The sequence below is a fragment of the Phoenix dactylifera genome, unplaced genomic scaffold (assembly GCF_009389715.1).
Source record: "Phoenix dactylifera cultivar Barhee BC4 unplaced genomic scaffold, palm_55x_up_171113_PBpolish2nd_filt_p 000714F, whole genome shotgun sequence".
NCBI classification, from domain to species: domain Eukaryota; kingdom Viridiplantae; phylum Streptophyta; class Magnoliopsida; order Arecales; family Arecaceae; genus Phoenix; species Phoenix dactylifera.
The window spans coordinates 1-16,828 of NW_024068093.1; the positions used below are offsets into that span (position 1 = coordinate 1).

The following is a 16,828-nucleotide window of genomic DNA, read 5'->3' on the forward strand; positions in this document are numbered from 1 at the left end:
GATACAAAGCATTCATCCAACATATATATAATTTTTTAATTAGATGACTCAATATAAGATATGACAATAGTTGCATGTTGAGTCACTTTACTCAAGAGATTGCCTAAATATTAGCAAGCACATATCACTTGAACTAAAGAGATAGAAAGATAGTTCAAGCATGTGAGGCAATAGATAGATTTATCAAGATCAAATCAATTTAGTTTAGATTCTATTTGCTTAAGATAATTATCAGTAAGATATGTTAACTAAGTTTTAATCAATTTATCTTAACCGTTTGTTTCTATCAAAATTCAGATTATGATTTATTGGTTATTAATAAAATATGATTCATTAAAATTAGATTGAAGTCTTGCACACGGTCACATAATGAGCGTACAATCTGGTCTACTAGCTGTATGATAAAATAATTATTCTATCATGCTTCAATACAGCTTTAACACAATAGATCTACTTTGCTCATCTTTTTCGAATTCTACAAGATGGGGTCATAGATATACCTTCTTCATGCCAATCTTCTATAGAGAGTTTTCTTGTGGACTAACGTTGGTCAATGAAGATCCCCTTTCCTGTTTGTCTTAATTTGGAGTTTGAGAGAAGATGTTAATTCATTCATCATATTTCAAACTCACTTTACAATATAACTCTTCATTAGTAGAACCAAAAATGATGTCATCAATGCATACTTTGAGCAAATAAGATATCACAAATTCATCTTTTTGATGCATAGATTTATCACTATTACTTTCTATCAAAAAGGTTGCTTAAGCTTTTATATATCATGCTTTTGATGCTTGTTCCAAATCACATATTGCTTTATCATATATGTAATGTGTATTTTTAAATATGGTGGTTATTTTTCATAGATCTCCTTTTTAATGAAGTAACCACATAGGAGTGAATTCTACACATTCATTTGACAGAATATAAAGCTCATGAAGCAAGCACATGATATAATGATGATCTTTACTTCTAATCATGCAAGAATCTTTATCAAGATCTATTTCATCTTTTCTTGATTTAATCTTTTAGTAGTCATCAATTTTTTTCATTAAGTGCATTTCTGAAAAGACTCAATTTTGTTATACTTATTAACAAGTTTTCAGATTATTATATGTAAAAGATTAACCATATACATATATAATTTGATCTTAGTATCTTGATAATAAATCATTAGTCTCATAAAGAATAAAATGACTTGATATTTCTGCAACTAAAATCTTTTCATTGAATATTCTATATGCATTGCTTGATGAATGATATCCAAGGATAGACATATCTCTATCAGATTTGGCATTATTTTCATAAGAACATATCAAGCATAACATGTACGACTGAAAAAATATGAAAGATATGCAATGGTTCATTTTCAATTTTTCAGAAGATCAAAAGGAGTTTTCATCAAAAATAGATTTAATAGAAACCATTTGTATGACAAGCAGTGATGATAGCTTTTAAAAATCATTTGAGTAGATAACTATCATACACAATTGTCTTTTTCATTTCTTCAACAATTCTATTAACCCTATTTTACTTATGATGTCCTTGGAGCTGAAATAATCGAATTTAATATTGTTTTCTGTATAACCTTTATCAGGATTTTGGTTTTCAACACTGTGCCATGATCTTCACAGTTTGGAAACCTTTTTCATTTGAAACACTTTTACAAGATTTTAGCAAATACAGAAAAACACTTCAGTTTTATTTGCCAAGAACAAATCCAATGTAAGCTTTTGAAAACTTAGAGATGGAAACAACATCTTTAGATTTAGAAATAATTTTTGTTTGTTTCTTAGTTAGCTTGCATAGCAAAACTTTGACCTTTAAGAAGATAATCTAAGTAAGCCTATGGCAAGGTCTTTTGAGATTAAGTACATACTAGCATGAGCTGATTTCAAATGCCAAAGACGGTTTCTTTAATCTTGGTATTCATAGTGCATATATTCAAAAGCACACCAAGTACACATTATCATATCTATGATCAATAAACAATAATGCCAAGGATAGAAACTCTCAATCAAGCATATAGAGAATTCATAGAGTTATTCTTAATAAATTGATTAATCATTTAGCAACTTATCCAATAGTGAGTAAAGTATACTATAAAATGAAGTGATTTGATTATATTTCCAAAAGTATTTTCTGTATCACAATATTGATCAATACATGCAGATGCAAATATTACTGATTTCATTATTATTATTATTTTATTTAAAATTACTTTTCATAAGTATATTTTAAGTTTCATTTTTGACATGTGTCTAGAGCACCCATTTGTATGAAAGTTCTATTTGTTCCATGGGTATCTTGACACACCTATGTCTGCATCCTCATAATTTCATTTTGGGTACCCAAGCTTGCTTGGGTCCTTGAGAGTTAGGACATATGGTTCCTTTTGGAATCCAAATCTGTTTAATAGTAATAACTTTACTATTTGATTTAATTGTTTTAGAACGATAGGTAAAGTTGTTATGCCCATTCTTTTCATGTTTGAAATAAGTTATCTTATTTAATGGTTTGCTTGGTGAATTGATAACCTTTTTCTCTAGAGATTTATGGCTAAGTGAAGGAGTCAAGCTAAATTTTGATTTATCAAAATCAGCATGTTGGCTTTCAAACATCTTTTTTAATCTTTCTGAACTTACAGTGAATTTGTTAATAAAACATCTTAATTGGTTAATTTCTTCGCTTAAGTTTTGATTTTCTTTAATTAAATTTTGATTTTTCTGAATCAATTGTTCTAAATTTAACCTTAAGCTTTTATTTTCAGAATCTTGTATTTCATCATTAGAATTTTTTCTTTTGAAATTTTCAGATTTAGTTTCTTAAGATTTTTATTCTTCACAGCTAATTTTCTACATTCACTATACAAATCATGAAAAGCATTTAATAATTCATCATAAGAGAATTCTTCTTGAAAATCATTTGAGGTAAGAGTAGATTCAGTCTTTACCTTGTCTTCTTGTGCCATAAAGCACACGTTAGTTACCTCTTGTAGTTCCTTGGAGCTAATATCATCATTGTTGCTCCTAACTTTTATTTTCTTGCTAGACTCTTTCTTGGTCAAGGCTTTCTTCCTTTTTATCTCTTTCTTCCTTTCTTCTTGCTTCCTCTTCTTCTTTGTCTTTAGGAAGCTGATTTGCCTCAGAGTCGACTCGGACCTTATTGGAGTCGACTCGGTTAACTTGAGGGTTGACTCTGGAATACTTGGAGTCGACTCGACTGAGGTGGGAGATTCAACACCTTTTTCTGCAGTCTCATTGTTAGTAGGTAATTGAAGCACATGTGAGCTAGTCTGAGATTTATCATAAATATTTTCTAAAGTATCCCAGATCTCCTTAGCAGATAAGCATGCAGAAATTTCATTAAACTTTGTTTCTTGAATAGCACAATATAATATGTTCATAGCATTAGCATTCAATTGTGCTAAGTCCTTTTCATTAAAAGTTTGAGAGAGTGTGTGAAGGTCATTTATTATGAATTTCCATAAATAATAGTTTTGTGATTGAATAAAAATGCGCATGCGTATTTTCCAATGTGGGTAGTTTATACCATTAAACAGTGGAGGTGTATCAATTGATTGTCCTTCTCCTAGAAAACTATCTATTTGAGTTGTCATGATCTTTGGCTCTAGTCGGTTAAGACTACAAATAATATTTGAGCACCTGCTCTGATACCACTGTTGCCCAGTAGATACAACCCAAGAGGGGGGGGTGAATTGGGTCTTTTAAAACTTTTATGCTACTTCTAAAACTTTATGATTAACTATGCTAAGTTGTATAGATGCACAGTGAAAGTTAAACTTAGCAAGGGTTTGATGTATAGACTTCGACTTGATTAAATATGCTTGCAACTAAAGGATGTGCGGATAAGAATTAAGCAAGCAATTTATCTAAGTAAGTAAGTGTGTTAGTTAGACAATAACTAGAGGCATTACAAACACAAAGGACATATAGTGGTTCGGTGCACCCCAGCACCTACATCCACTCCCCAAGACCTCTTGGGAATTTCACTATAATCCTACCGATTACAGCCGGTTGTTTTACAAGCTCACAACCCAACTTGTTGTTTTACGAGCGCACAACGAACTCGGTCGGTTTTCCCAGGCTCACCGACTAGAACCTCCCCGATTGTTTTCCCGGGATCACAATCAAACCCTTACACGTTGGTTTTACCCTCGGCTCACCAACAAACCTATCTCCGTTGGTTTTCCCCTTTGGCTCACCAACAAACCTATCTCCGTTGGTTTTCCCTTTGGCTCACCAACAAACCTTTAACCCCTTGATTCAATCCCTTGATTGAATCAAGTTACAAGATATTAAAACAAAGAATAAAAACAAATCAAAGCTTCTTAAACAAGCAGATATGACAATATAAACAAATAGAGTAAAGAGAAGCCCTCAAACGAGTTTTGAAGATGGAGGAGCTCGGCTTCTTCTTTACTTGATCCTCCTCAGATTTGGCATGAAGTAGAGGATCCCCGAGGCAGCACGCGGATGGAGAGGAAGCTTTCGGATTCACTTGGATGCTCTTCTTCTCTCTATTTCGTTTTGGATGGCCCTTTTGTGCTTGTGGGAGATTTCCTTTGTAATCTCTTTGAGATCTCTTTCCTAGATGATCTCTCCCACTTCCATACCTTCTCCCCTGGCTCTCCTCTTGTTTTTATAGCTTTAGATGGCGTGGAAACAAGAATCTAGCCGTTAGAGACAAAAATAGAGCCGTTGGACACAGTCTGCACCTCCTGACAATATTACCGTTGGGATCGGAGTCGACTCGCGCGATCAGGAGTCGACTCGCCTATTGCAGGAGTCGGCTCGTACTTTACTGGAGACGACTCGGCCACTGTAGTCCGTGGATCCAATTTTGAATTTGGTCCACTCGAGTCGACTCGACTGTCCTGGGAGTCGACTCGAATCTCAGAGCCCGAACTCCCGATCCTCTGTCTTTTGGCTCGTCCAGTCTTGGAGTCGACTCGAACTTCCTCGGAGTCGACTCGGCTCTCAGTTTCCAAAACTTGGTCTTCTGCCTTTTGAGGTGAAGCTGTCTTGGAGTCGACTCGAGCTGTCTGGGAGTCGACTCGAATCTCAGAGGCAGTAACTTGGTTTTCTGTCTGTTGATGGTCGCGGAGTCTCGGAGTCGACTCGTGCAATGCGGGAGTCGACTCGAATCTCAGAGTCCCAAAAATGCTCTCTGACTTTTTCTTTGTGTTCCGCTTAGAGTCGACTCATGCTTTCTTTGGAGTCGACTTGCCAACCATTGGAGTCGACTCGCGTGCCACTGGAGTCGACTCGAATCTCAGACCCGAAAACTACTCTCTGACTTTTCTGCCTGTGACTCCTAGGAGTCGACTCATACTTCTCCGGAGTCGACTCATACTTCTCCGGAGTCGACTCGAATTCCACTGGAGTCGACTCGAAGACTGTTCTTTTGAATTTTTCTTTTGATTTTGCTCCTCCAATTTGAATCCTTTGAACTTTAAACTTGGGCCAATAAATTGTAGCTTTCTTCCAACTTGAGAGCTTTGGAGGCCTTCTTGTGTTCTCCCAACTTGCTATGTTCCTTGCAAAATAAATATCTTTCTCCTTGCAACATAAACATTAGTATCTATACTTCAAGATTTTGTGATCATCAAAATCAATCTATGAATCAATCTTTGGGTCATCACGTGTGACCCTATATGATAAGTGCTTAATAATTTATAGTCTAGTGATCTTTCCATGGCACTTATCAATGTTCTTAAACTGATATATATGTATTTTACCATAAAATTGAATAATCGTTGAAATAAATTTGCAATATGGTGAAAAGAAATAATAATAATTCTTTTCTCAAACCAGATTCTGAACTTGTCTCTCTCTTGGTTGCAATCTTTCATGAAAACTACAGAAAAATATATAAGGAGATTGTGTTGACCCGGCTAAGGTTATAATTAAATGGATTTTGGTCCTGATTAGATTGAAAGTTATAATTGTATGGAAAATATTTGATTAACCCTTTTATTAAGTCACGGTCTTATTTATTTTATTTGGTCGAGTTCGGTCTGAAGCAGTTTAGCAAGAATTAAAATTAAACGATATTAGGCTCAAGAGTAAGTTCAAGCAAATCAACGACCATGACCCACCTCAAACCCAAAGTCAATTCCCAACCAATTCCTTACCTGCCTTCATATAAAATTTATAAATTTAAAACAAAAAAAGAAAAAAAATAATGAATATAATAAAATAAATAAAAATAATTTCGGAAAGAATCACTGGATTCACTGTTCATATGAACAGTGTCCCGTGAAAACACTGTTCCTATGAACAGTGTTACAAAAGAAATATATATATAAAATAATAAATATAATAATAATAATAATAAAACTATGTCATTGTTTATCTCCTTCCTCCCGCTGTCTATCCTTCCCAGCTTTCCAACCGCGTGCCCACCGCGTTCATGCCATCTCCTCTTTCGGATTTCCAGCTCCTCCGCCATCAACCACGTGTGGCATCTCCTCTTCCGGATTTCCAGCTCCACGCCGTGACCAGCGCCTCCGCACGGCTGCCATTCCGAACATCCGAGACAGCATCGCGTCCCAGCGTATCACGCCATGGATCCAGCCACTTTCTTCTTCCGCTCCCCCCAGCATCCTGTTTCTCCGCCATCAGCCGGTGCAGCCTCTCTTCCCAGCTCCTCCGCCATCAAATCTCTGTGATTCAGCCTTCTCCGCGATCATCGTCTGCCCAGCCATCCGTGATCGGCTTGTCTAGCTCCTTCCGTCGATCCCGCGGCCATCTCACCTTATCCCGTCTGCACGTCAACCTCCCATCGATCCAGCGGCCAGCTCCATTGATCCGGCCATCTGCATTCAACCCGGCACTCCACGGATCATGCTTTTCCTCCCGAGATCTAGCCATTCGCCATTTTCGTCCGCGAGCTGCCCTCCAGCATCACGCCCCGAAATCAGCCGCCCGTGATCTCTTCTCCCTTTCCGAATGAGCACACTGGACGACTATAAAAGCAGGAGGGCGTTCGGTGGCAAAGGGAGGCGACGGTGGGAAGAACAGAGGAGGCTCTGTTCGGGAGAGAAGTAAAGAAAAGAAAAGGAGGGGGGAAAGAGAATATTTTGTGATATTTTGGGAATAATGGGAGGTGAAGGCTTTCATTTGAAGATGGGAGGTCGTCCGGAAGCCATGCTCGGCTAAACATCTAGTCTAGGGCTGGATGAAGCCCTAGCAATGTATCAGGGCATTGTAGTTCTTATTTTTTTATTATTTTGGAGCTTGTTTAAATTCTTATTCAATGAAAATTTTTTTGATGTTTAAACTTTGAGCATGCTTTTACTAATTATGTTTGCTAAAGTAGTCTAAGATGATCCATGCCTAGGAAGATGAGGTGCTGCACCTAGATTAGCATACTTAGGTAGACACTTCATGCTATACCGAAGATGGATCTTCCTAAACTCTTTATGCTTTTATTTTAAAAGGCTTGTAGCCAATTTGCATGCCTCTCCAAAAGATAAAAATTAAGAACACAATCCTGATGCAATGCTATGCGGTGGATTCCAAACCCTAGATCTTCTTTGATAAATTCAATTCGTACTCATAGTTTAATTTAGTTAAATCAAGTTAGCAAATTTTCTTTTGATTTATTTTTAAAAGAAAAATAACTTATTCTTCAATCCCTGTGGACCGACACCCGTAATCACTATCCTACAGGATACGTGCTATTGCGTGGTTTATTTTAAATTGAAAGAACCGATCAATTTTTGGCGCCGTTGCCGGGGATTGCTAGCATAGTTATTTTTCTATCATTAAAAAAAATTAATTAATTAAAAAAACTTTCAAAAAATATATATATATATAAAAATAAAAAAAAATTATTTTCTATTATTGTTACTTTTCTTATCTCTTTTTTCTCTTCTACTAATTTTTTTTAATTTTCTTTTGCTTATTTGATCAGGAATCGAAGGAAAAACTGGGATGATCAAAAGAGAATGCTGGAAAAGGAATGCTGTAGAGGTTTGCCTAAAAAAATTAAATTGCTGGAAATTTCTTTGGTAACCTCTAAACCTTTCTTATTTAAATTAATTATTAGCTTGAAATTTTGTGGTGATTGTTTGATTTTAATTTCAGCAAAATGTGAATGCATGCTTGATACACATCACAAAATTAATCTGCACTTAGTAAGGGCAATCACCCCAACAAGATAAGAGCCGGATTTCATCACCGGACTCTTGCCCAACTTAGGTGAACTCAATCTCACATAGTGTCACTTTAATTAAAATCAATTAGACGTTGGCCCTAGGGACATTCGAGCTCAATAGGACGAAGATCACCGAAAGTTGCACCAATTTCGCTCTGTGGCTTAGTTGATGTCTAGGCAAGCTTTGTCCCTATAAGGGAGACAGTTCATCTGTTCGAGGCAAGTGGGTTTTAAGTGGGACCTTTGCGAACGCATCGTGACCCCTCCACTTACCTGGGAGCTTACCTGGTCAACTCGGTTCATTAGACCGGATTGGAGGCTTAGGTGCCCTCTTCAAACCAGTTAGGAGCTGTCTAGTGATTTTAGGACAAAGACTAGGATTTATGCTTTTTCTTTTATTGCATGCTTGATTGATCGAGTACTAGTGTATGCAAGGTAGTCGTTCTAGAGTACGAAACCTATTACCTTTTGACCCTGAAATAGAACGAACCCTTAGGAACATTCGAGCTAAGATCAAAACATTAGGATCATCCCCACCTCTTAAGATGGCTGAAGAACAACCCAAACTCCTGAGGGAGTACTTTACTCCCACTATTTACACTTCCCCATCTTGCATTCGATTACCTGAAGTAGCAGCTGTACAATATGAAATAAAGTCTAGTGTGATCCAAATGCTCCCATCTTTTTATGGGCTCACCAAGAAGACCCATAAACACCTAGATGAATTCTTGAGATTTGCACCACTGTCAAGATTCAGAACTTCACTGATGATGCTCTGAAACTTAGATTATTCCCCTTCTCCCTTAAAGATAGAGCCAAACAATGGCTGAATTCTTTAGAAGCTAACTCGATTCGTTCTTGGGATCAAATGCAACAAGAATTTCTTAAAAAATACTTTCCCATAGGAAGAACGAACCAGTTTAGACGTGCCATTACAAGCTTCTCCCAAACCGAGGGAGAAGAATTTCATGAAACTTGGGAGAGATTTCGGGACCTAATCCGTAAATGCCCTCATCATCAAATACCTAAGTGGCAGCTAGTGCAATGTTTCTATGACGGTTTGACTGAACGAAACCGTCAGATGATCGATGCTGCATGCGGGGGGACTTTCATGCTTCGAAATGAGCATGAAGCATGGCAACTATTTGAAAATCTTAATGAAAACTCCCTCCACCATGCTTCATGTTCTCGTCAAGCACCCCCGAATTTTCAAAGAAAAGGGGCCATTTGTGAAATAAGTCATTCTATGGACCTGTCTAGCAAGGTAGATGCATTGTCCCATAAGATTGACCAACTAATGATAGGAGGACATGTCGTTAGCTCTTCCCAAGCACAAGTGTGTGCTATCTGTTCTAGCCCATCGCATCCTATTCATGAGTGCCCCTCAGCACCCCAATTCCGAACTCGTGCAAGAACACATCAATGCTGCCCAAACACAGCCCAGACCGGGTAATGATCCATTTTCCAATACATATAACCGGGATGGCGGAATCATCCAAATTTTTCTTGGAGGCAGCAAGCTTCGAATACTCCCAACCCTACTCCCAAAATTTTCAAAACCCTCAGAATTTTCATCTCTACCGTCCCTCAACTCAATTTCAACACCCTCCTCCTCCAACCCAAAGAAATACAGCCTTTGAGGAGAAGGTGTTGACTGCCCTTCAAGGTTTGGAGGCAAACACACAACTATTGCACTCTCACACGCAATCAATTGCTAAGCTAGAATCCCAAATGGGTCAACTAGCCAATGCATTAAACAAGCGAGAGGAAGGTAAGCTTCCAAGTCAACCAATGAGTAATCCTAGGGGACAATACGTGGCTCAAGAAACTCGACTAAATCATGAGCAAGCCAATGCTTTGACTACCCTAAGGAGTGGACGTATAATAGATAATAAGGTTGGGGAGGGTAACAATAAGGAAGGTGAAGAAGAGGAGAGGAATGTATCACATGAAAACCAAAACCTTCTTCAGCTAGTCCACCATCTGCCACAACCCACATTCCAAAGGCTCCATTCCCTGAAGCACTTAATGCACCCTCTCCCTTTGGCAAGAAGGGAACTTCATTAGAAGAGATGATGGAGGTCTTCAAACAAGTTAAAATCAACCTCCCACTCCTTGATGCCATCAAACAAGTTCCCTCCTATGCCAAATTTCTCAAAGACCTTTGCACCCAAAAGCGGAAATCTAGGACACATGTGCCTAAAAAGGTCCTCCTAACTGAGCAGGTAAGTTCCATTCTCCAACACAACACCCCTCCAAAGTTCAAAGATCCTGGTGCTCCCACTATTTCCTGTGTCATAGGAAATAACTCCATCGACGAGCACTCTTAGATCTAGGGGCAAGTGTGAATCTTCTACCCTATTCAGTCTATGAAAAATTTGGGTTAGGTGAATTAAAACCTACCTCGGTGTCTTACAATTGGCTGATCGATCTGTGAAGATACCACGGGGGATGATTGAAGATGTTCTTGTCAAGGTAGACAAATTCTATTTTCCAGTAGATTTTATCGTCCTTGACATGGAACATGTGCCCAACCTAAAAAAAAAATCCCTGTGATTCTTGGTCGTCCCTTTTTAGCGACAGCCAATGCATGTATCAACTGTAGAACTGGGGCAATGGATATATCATTTGGGAACATGAAAATTAAGTTGAATGTGTTTCATGCCGCTGACCAACATGTGAGGGAAGACGAGTGTTGCCTAATTGACGAAATGGATGATCTTGTAGAGGAAGCCCTTCCCTATATCTTAGCAGATGACCCCTTAGAGGCATGTTGGCCCATTTTGACATTGACAACTTTGATATAGACAAGGCCATAGAAGAAGTTAACATCTTACTCGACAATCAATCTCCCATGAGTTCCCTTCCTTGGAAGATCCGACCTGAACCTCTTCCCCATTGCTAGCGCACCACTTTGTCCTTCCATTGATTCTCCACCTAAACTTGAGTTGAAAGCCACTTCCGACAAATCTTAAGTATGCCTTTCTAGGACCAGAAGATAGCCTCCCTGTAATCATCGCAGCCAACTTATCTACTGAACAGGAGGGTAAACTTTTAAGGGTGCTAGAAGAGAATAAACATGCCATAGGATGGTCTGTAGCCGATTTGAAAGGGGTTGACCCCTCTGTTTGCATGCATCGAATTCATCTCGAAGATGATGCAAAGCCCACCCGAGAAATGCAAAGAAGACTCAATCCTAACATGAAGGAGGTAGTCAAGAAAGAAGTGGTGAAGTTATTAGATGCCGGAATCATTTATCCAATTTCTGATAGTAAGTGGGTGAGTCCGACACAAGTGGTACCCAAGAAATCAGGTATCACTGTGGTTGAAAATACGGAAGGAGAATTGATACAAACACGCACAACCACGGGTTGGCGCGTGTGCATTGACTACAGAAAACTTAATTCAATGACTAGGAAGGACCATTTCCTCTACCTTTCATAGATCAAATTTTGGAACGGTTGGCTGGTCAAGGTTTCTACTGCTTCTTAGATGGTTATTCTGGATATAATCAAGTACCTGTTTACCCGGACGATCAAGAGAAAACCACCTTTACTTGCCCATTTGGGACATTTGCATATAGGAGGATGCCTTTTGGACTATGCAATGCACCCGCAACTTTTCAACGATGCATGATGGCCATTTTTTCAGATATGGTGGAAAACTTTCTAGAAGTGTTCATTGATGATTTCTCAGTTTTTGGCCTATCTTTTGACGATTGTCTGACAATTTGACCTTAGTTTTGAAAAGATGTAAGGAGACCAACCTAGTATTAAGTTGGGAAAAGAGCCATTTCATGGTTCAAGAAGGCATAGTTTTAGGACACGTCGTGTCCAAGAGGGGCATTGAAGTAGATAAAGCCAAAGTCGATCTTATTTCCAATCTCCCTCCACCCAAAACTGTGAAACAAATCCGATCATTCCTTGGCCATGCTGGTTTCTACCGTCGCTTCATTCAGGATTTCAGTAAGATTTCCAAACCCTTGTGCAATCTTCTTGCCAAGGACACTCCCTTTGTCTTTGATAAAGCATGCGAGGAGGCATTTGAAAATCTTCGCTCGAAATTGACCACTGCACCTATCATACGGCCCCCTAATTGGACCCTTCCATTTGAATTAATGTGTGACGCATCCGACTATGCCATTGGGGCAGTTTTAGGGCAACGGCTAGATAAGGTACCTCATGTCATCTACTACGCTAGTAAAGCACTCTCAGATGCACAATTGAACTACACCACCACTGAGAAAGAATTGCTAGCTGTAGTATTCGCGCTAGACAAGTTTCGATCTTACCTATTAGGATCCAAGGTTACCGTATTCACTGATCATGCTGCCCTTCGACACCTTCTTGCAAAGAAGGACACCAAACCCCGTCTGATTCGATGGATTCTTTTACTACAAGAATTTGACCTAGAAATTCGTGACAAGAAAGGAACTGCAAATGTCGTAGCAGACCACTTATCTAGGATTCTTCTTGAGCCCTCTAAGAATACCTCACCCTTACATGATGCTTTCCCAGATGAACAATTATTTGGGGTACAAGGAATGAAAACGCCATGGTTTGCAAACATAGTAAATTACCTTGCCATAGGACGAATTCCTGATGATTGGTCAACTCAAGACAAGAACCGATTCTTTTCACAAGTAAAGTTCTATTATTGGGATGATCCCGATCTATTCAAGTATTGTCCCGATCAAGTAATCCGTCGATGTGTCCCCGAATGCGAATTTCAAAGTATTCTTTCATTCTGCCATTCACAAGCTTGTGGGGGACATTTTGGGGGTAGAAAAACTGCAGCAAAAGTTTTACAGAGTGGATTTTATTGGCCCACTCTTTTCAAAGATGCCCATAACTTTTGCCAAACTTGTGAACGGTGCCAACGGATGGGTACCATCTCCCGTAGAGATATGATGCCTCTCAATCCTATTTTAATTGTAGAAATTTTGATGTCTGGGGTATTGACTTTATGGGCCCTTTCCCACCATCCTTTGGTTTCGAATATATTCTTGTAGGGGTTGATTATGTTTCAAAATGGGTAGAAGCTGTCGCCACTAAAACTAATGACCACAAGGTTGTGATTAAATTTTTACATGAAAACATCTTTTGTCGTTTTGGCACACCCCGAGCCATCATCAGTGATGGGGGATCTCATTTTTGCAACCGGTCTTTCGAGGCTTTGGCTCGCAAATATAACATCACCCACAAAGTTGCTACCCCATACCATCCCCAAACGAGTGGACAAGTCGAGGTGTCCAATAGGGAGTTAAAACACATCTTAGAAAAACGGTACGTCCCGATAGGAAAGATTGGTCTCAAAGGATAAATGATGCACTCTGGGCCTATCGTACTGCCTACAAAACTCCTATTGGCATGTCTCCCTACCGATTAGTTTTTGGAAAAGCTTGTCACTTACCGGTAGAACTTGAACATAGAGCTTTCTGGGCTATCAAAAAGTTTAACTTAGACATGGCAGTAGCTGGTCCTCACCGAAAACTCCAACTAAGTGAACTTGAAGAATTGCGCAATGAGGCTTATGAAAATGCTAAAATTTATAAAGCAAGGACTAAGGCTTTTCATGATAAAAATATTAACCGTAAGTCCTTCGAACCTGGTCAAAAGGTTTGGCTGTTCAATTCAAGTTGCGACTCTTCCCGGGTAAACTTCGCTCTAGGTGGGATGGACCATTCGTAGTGAAAAAGGTTTTCCTTATGGTGCAGTAGAGATCCAACACCTCAATGGTGGACATGTTTTAAAAGTCAATGGTCAAAGGTTAAAACCTTATGTGGACTGTGTTACCGATGGGCAATTGATCGAATCCCTTAATTTGACGAACCCTGTTTATCAAAATAATTAAGGATGCACTGTGTCTGGCTGAAGACAATAAACTTAGCGCTTGTTGGGAGGCAACCCAATTCTCTTAGATTTCTTTAACATTGAGGACAATGTTAGGTTTAGGTTTGGGGGTATTTTTAAGTATTTTTCATTTTTTGTTTCATCTCTTGCATTCGTTTTCACTTCATAATGTCAGGTTTATCAAAAATAAAAATAAAAAATAAAAATATCTTTTAAAAAATGTGTTCATTTTCATTTTTATAAAAAAAATAATAATAAAAATAATAAAAAAAAATTTTTTTTTAAAAAAAACCTAATTTCTATACATTAATGCGAGAATGATAAACACAAGGTATATAAAATCTAAAAAGCCCAATGACTAGTCGGAAGTAATACAAATTTAAGTTCTTTTCATTAAGTCTCTCTTAGGGAGTTGTAAGCTAATTAATACTTTGGAATTTCACTACACACTGGCCGACACTTCTAAGGTCTAGGCTCGACATTATGTTGATAGTATAGTAGCAACCTTGGACCCTGATGAATCATACTTATCTAATCCAAAAAAAAAAAAATCATCAATAAAAATGGATTTAGTCAGGAACATCGAAAAGGGCTACCTATTGTCAAAGGTCAAGTGGGCTTGTGATGAGGACTCGAGCATAAGTCCGTAGGGGAGTCTTGATGCCCGACACCTTATGCCAACTGGTGTGAGAGTTGTCGACTGATTGCTCGTTACACGGAGAAATCACCACAAGAGTAAAAGTGCACAATTTATATCTTTCTAAAAAAATTAAAAAAAAAAAAAAAAAAATTGTATTGACCTTGAAAAAGACAATAGTGTGAAAGCCGTCGTTGTAAAAATTCGAGTAAACTGGAATATTACAGATAAAGCCCGTGAGGTACTAAAGTAAATCCACAACTCTCGAAATCCTGCAGATAAGATGATTTTGAATCAGTGAGTAGGTCCTTTCGACCAATCCTTGGAAACTACTAGTCTTTGCAATATTTTGGAGATCCAACCCTTAGCTTGTGTACGGTCCAGATTTCACCGAGCACTCCAGTATAAATAAGTCTTACAACTCCCTAACGGAAACTTAATGACTTCAACTTAATTGCATCTAACCTAGATTTGGGCTGACTTAGTAAATAAAACCGTGTGTGCTTTGAAATTCTTATCATTTATGTATCTTAAATTAGATTTTAATAATAAAAAAGAGTTTTTGAAATTCTTAGCTAGTATGCATTTGGAATTTGATTTTCACTTCATAGATCAATCGATCTAAAAAAAAAAATAAAAAAAATAATAATAAATAAAAATAAAAATAAAAATAATTAATAAAAAAAAAATAAAATAAAAAAAATATAATAATAATAAAACAATAATAAATGATTTATTTTAAGATTGAAGTTTGTGGGTATCTTCACTGGAAACCCTCACGAGACTATAACTCGTCCACTAGGGTAACCTAGGGGTTTAAAGCCTTGTTGCATATGGTAAATGCAATCGCGATGCCTGCGAAAGTGAGTTAGAGTTTCTTCTTTTCTAATTTTATTTTGCTCGAGAACTAGCAAACATAGGTTTGGGGGTGTGATAAGTGCTTAATAATTTATAGTCTAGTTATCTTTCCATGCACTTATCAATGTTCTTAAACTGATAAATACATATTTTACCATAAATTGAATAATCGTTGAAATAATTTACAATATGGTGAAAAGAAATAAAAAAATTCTTTTCTCAAACCAGATTCTGAACTTGTCTCTCTCTTGGTTGCAATCTTTCATGAAAACTACAGAAAAACATAAAGGAGATTGTGTTGACCCGGCTAAGGTTATAATTAAATGGGTTTGGTCCTAATTAGATTGAAAGTTATAATTGTATGGAAAATATTTGATTAACCTTAGTTCGGTCTGAAGCAGTTTAGCAAGAATTAAATTAAATGATATTGGCTCGAGAGTAAGTTTAACAAGCAATCAACGATATCGAAACCTGGCCCACACTCTCAAACCCAAAGTCAATTCCAACCAATTCCTTAACCTGCCTTCATATAAAATTTGTAAATTTAAAACAAAAAAAAGAAAAAAAAATAACAATATAATAAAATAAATAAAAATAATTTCGGAAAAGAATCACTGGATTCACTGTCATATGAACAGTGTCCGTGAAAACACTGCTTCCTATGAACAGTGTTACAAAAAGAAAATATATATAATAATAAATAATAACTATAATAATAATAATACTAAACTATGTCTGTTTATTCTCCTTCCTTCCGCTGTCTATCCTTCCCAGCTTTCCAACCGCGTGCCCACGCGTTCATATTGCCATCTCCTCTTCGGATTCCAGCTCCTCTGCCATCAACACGTGCGGTATCTTCTCTTCCGGATTTCCAGCTCCACACCGTGACCAGCGCCTCCGCACGGCTGCCATTCCGAGCATCCCGAGACAGCATCGCGTCCCGGCGTATCACGCCATGGATCCGGCCACTTTCTTCTTCCACCCCCCAGCATCCTGTTTCTCCGCCATCAGCCGGCAGCCTCTCTTCCCAGCTGCCTCTGCCATCAAATCTCTGTGATTCAGCCTTCGCTCCGCGATCCATCGTCTGCCCAGCCGTCCTGATCGGCTCGTCCAGCTCCTTCCGTCGATCCCGCGGCCATCTCACCTTATCCCGTCTGCACGTCAACCTCCCATCGATCCAGCGGCCAGCTCATTCATACCGGCCATCCATTCAACCCGGCGTCCACGGATCATGCTCCTCCCGAGATCCAGCCATTCGTCGTTTTCGTCCGCGAGCTGCCCTCCAGCATCACACCCG

General features: G+C 38.3%; 1 non-coding gene across 1 annotated transcript; it reads right to left on the bottom strand.

The window, feature by feature from the left end:
• Positions 1 to 9,101: 9,101 nt before the first annotated feature.
• On the bottom strand, positions 9,102 to 9,207 carry LOC120106970. Its single transcript, XR_005508956.1, has one exon. It is a non-coding gene; the product is annotated as a small nucleolar RNA R71 (small nucleolar RNA).
• Positions 9,208 to 16,828: the final 7,621 nt, after the last annotated feature.